The following is a 4,044-nucleotide window of genomic DNA, read 5'->3' on the forward strand; positions in this document are numbered from 1 at the left end:
TTGTGTTCCTTTGGAAATGTTCATGAAATAAAATAAGAAGAGTTCATTGTTAAGTGCAGTTTGGAAAACTGAAAAGAAAAAAAAAAGAAGCAGAAAGCCATAGATTACTGTTCTCCCCAAGTGCTACACAACTGAAGCTGTTAACATCTTGATGTATTTCCATTCAACCTTTTCTATTCTATGCAGATTTTTATTTCCCTCCTCTCTGTAGCTGTGTGAGCAAATTGTTTATACAGTTCTGCTTTTTCCCTTCTTAAATGTAAGCTGTTCCACTGTTAAAACATCTTTGTATAAACACAATCTCCAATGTTTGCACTATGTTTACTCAATGGGGTAGTGTTGCCAGACATTGAAGCTGTTCCCAATTTCCTCCCATTATAAATAATGCTGCACTGTACATCCTTGTGTGTCCCAAGGCGGGATTCCTGGGCCAAAGGGTGCGGGCTCTTGGCAGCTCACAGTCCAAATCTCAGCTGAGTTTCTGCCTGACCCCAAGCTGAAATGACCTCATACGGTTACAGCAAGATTTCACTGCTATTTGTTATTTCCTAAATGTTTGGCTCACAAGAGGATGTCAATTTTCCACCCTGTATGTATTAGGTTACAAGAAGAAATCTATTCACATTAGCTCACGTCAAAAAGAGATTATATCAGTTTGCAAGTCAAGCTAATATTCAGCCCAGACAAATTAATCTAATAGCTCAACTATTTCTGTTGTTGTTAGGTGCCATGGCATTAATTTTAACTCATAGTCACCCAATGTAACAGAAAGAACTTCTCCACAGGGTTTTCTACCTTGTGCTCTTTACAGGAAAAGATTGCCAAGTCTTTCTGCCTTGGAGCTGCAGAGTGGTTTCAAACTTTCAACCTTTCAGTGATTGGAGTTACTTAACTGTTGTGCTCCTTCAATACTTCTGTTTTGGTTAATAAATCATGCTGCCTCAAGCCCCTAGAATGGGCCCACTGTGACCACGCCAGATGTCCTAGTGCCCCCTATAGGAATCCCCTACAAAATAGCACACAAAGAGTTGTACACAGGGGTGATCTGATCTCATGGGTCAGTGCCAAATTAATGGTTGTTAAATATTTGTATATTAGTCTTAGATACAAGCAACAGAAAAGCTGATTCAAATGGCTCAAACTATAAAAGAATATTGATAACCAGAAAATCCACACTTGGAAATGTAAAACCAGTAATAATGCATTTAAACCTGTGGATTGGGGAAATACTGTTGGTGTCTGGGAACCACTGTTAAATGACAGCAGAGAACCATCAGGAATATTCATGTGGAACAGCCATTTGTGGCTGGAAGAAGCTGGCTACATAAAGCATGGCATTACTTTCTTGAGTCCCAGAGCTGTTAGCCTCTGAAAAACAGCCTTGTCTTAGAGCCATGGACCTTATACCATTTCTTGATGGTTTCAAACTCGCTTTTCTAGGCTGTATATGTGAGACCCATTTCAAGTAGGGTTGTATGGAACTTCCCTTAGCCAACGGCTACTTAATGAGTCACCAGCTTCCTTTTCTTGCCTGTACATATATGACCGTGTAACACTTTTGGCATGATAACAATTGGCTTTGGAGATGGAAGGACTGATTTCTCTCTATTTTAGCACAACATTTAGAGTACGTGGAAGCAAAGTTTAGCTTGACACAAAGTTGACACAACAACTAAGAGACCATCACTAATGACCCCATTTCTTCTCATCATTTTTTCTCCATCTTTCTAAGAGGGCTGCAAGAAGCTCTCCAGCCACAGGGAACCTCATTCACGTCCAGCAAGCAAAGGGTAGCACTTATGTCCTAGCTTACCTGTCAAAAGTAATGAAGTGGATGCTGATTGAGTAAACTTAGGACACACACCCCATGCCAGAGCCAATCACTGGGCCTGTGGGTTGGAATGCCTTGATTGGCTTAGCCTAGTCACATGGTCCTCAATGACAAGGAGTAACTTCAGAGAATCAATTCCCCCACTTACAGGAATATGGTTTCCTGGGAAAACTCATAACGGTTAGAGAGAGAAAGGGGGAATGGGTGTGAGGAACAGGCAACAGGAGTTACTGTAAGGAGAGCTACAGGGAACTCACATGAAACCTATTTCCATAGTCTGATGTCTCACAGGTTTTGAAATATTTGCATATCTTTCTCCAAGCATTTGTAAAACATCTCCGTCCTACCCTCTCTTGGTCTTCCAGATAGGATGGCAGTCTGGGTCGGTGACAGAGCTGATTCTCTTAAACTAAGACACCAGAAAGCAAAGATAATAGATACACATGATAATCCTGCAACCTTGAAATTCAACAGAAAAGGTAGAGAAGCAGTTCAAGCATCTACTGAAAGGAGAAACTGAATAAAAACATCTAATAAGAAGAACAGCAAAGGGTGTGGAGAGGCCATTCTGAACATTTCCCAGTTGCCTTCTTGTCCACATAGAAATCTAGGACTGTGGTGGTGTCTATGTCAGGAGCTAACTGATAAGAAGGTGAGATCTCCTCCTTGTTCCTACACTCTCCTGGGGAACAAAGGAATGACTTTCCCCACCACTACCAACCAAGTAGTTGGCAGCACTCCCCTCAGCCAACCGGAGGCCAGGTATCACTTTGTACCTGGTACCTGGAGTGTGTACACATCTGCATTTTAACAGACACATTCTGGACCTTCAGATACCTGTGGACTATTGGCATTTGGCCTGTAGCTATCTCCTGGACTGGTGGAGGCACCACCCTGACTGGGGTTTTTGTCTCTGACTTGGCATCCTTGTGTATTCCATAGCCAGCACACCCTACACGCATCTTTGGCAGTGCACCCTCCCTAGAAGACAACAAAGACAAACATCACCAAAGTGGGTGACCAGGGAACTGTCCAAGTGTTCAAGAACCCCTGTGACATGGCTAACATTCTTACGGCTGACATAAGTTCTGAAGTGTTCTCAAACAAACCCTCTGACTCCTGAGTCCAAGATGGTGTGTGTATTAAATGGCCACCCAGAAGCATGCTTTTCATGCAATAGACATAGATTCTTTTGTTTCCTGGATTATTGAATGAAAGCTGCCTCCAGTAACAAAAGAGTACAGCTCTAAATTGGTAGAATTGATAAGAACAATACTGAGCAAAAGGCCTGAAGAAAGACCATCTGTGAGGAGTGTCCTGAGACAGGCTTATATAAAGTGCCAGATATTCCTTGTTTTTGGAAGCTGCAAAGGCAAAACTCTCCAACAATAACATTAAAAATGGTGACTAAATCCAAACCTGTTACAATATTATTGGTTTCTGGAAAGGCTGGATCAAACAACTAAGTCATCTCACCCCAAACACATTCCTCTAGGACTCTAAGACATGTATAATGGGAGAAGACAAATGTTTGTCTCAGGAGAAACTCGTGGTCACGGTCCATTGAAGACAGCTGTCAGTCAGAAAGACCACCCCTGCATACCACACATGAGCCACACCACAGAGTCAGTAGTCCCAACCAGCAGAGTAAACATTGACATCATACTTGCAGAAAGAAGGGATCTAATTGTGACTAAATTCTAGAGACTCAAACAGAACAGTTAGATACCTCTAAATAGTTAGGAAGTAAAGTAGTTCTCAGGAGGAGGAGAGATTGCAGGAAGTCCAGTGCTCACTGTGTGTTGTAATGGGTTTACTGCTCAAAATTACTTTCCTAGGCCTTTGACTTTCACCACATGGCTGGGTGGGGCCATGCCAATAGGGCACATAGTCTATCCATGAGTGAATTGGCCAGTTTCGCCACAGCAGGGAACCAAAGACTGATATGAGACAGAGCTGAAATAGAACTGCTGCCCTATGGAACCAGAGCCAGGGGCCCTCGCCCAAGCTTTTTAGAGGACAGCAGGGAAGGAGGGAGGGGGCATGATTGTCAGGACTAAGAGAGCTTTGCAACACTGGCCAAAAGCTGCAAGGCTCAAGTTCAGGGGGTCTGTGAACATGGTTGGGAACCTGTCCTGACTGAGGAATTGTATCCTGTTGTCAACCTAAGTCGTAATCTGTTAATTTTCCTAATAACCCTCACTATTGTGGCT

General features: G+C 42.8%; 1 pseudogene; it reads left to right on the plus strand.

The window, feature by feature from the left end:
- Positions 1-3,535, plus strand: part of LOC102846632 — a 9,945-nt pseudogene extending 6,410 nt beyond the window's left edge.
- Positions 3,536-4,044: the final 509 nt, after the last annotated feature.

The sequence above is a fragment of the Elephantulus edwardii genome, unplaced genomic scaffold (assembly GCF_000299155.1).
Source record: "Elephantulus edwardii isolate Elephantulus edwardi_28Jun2011 unplaced genomic scaffold, EleEdw1.0 scaffold00302, whole genome shotgun sequence".
NCBI lineage: Eukaryota > Metazoa > Chordata > Mammalia > Macroscelidea > Macroscelididae > Elephantulus > Elephantulus edwardii.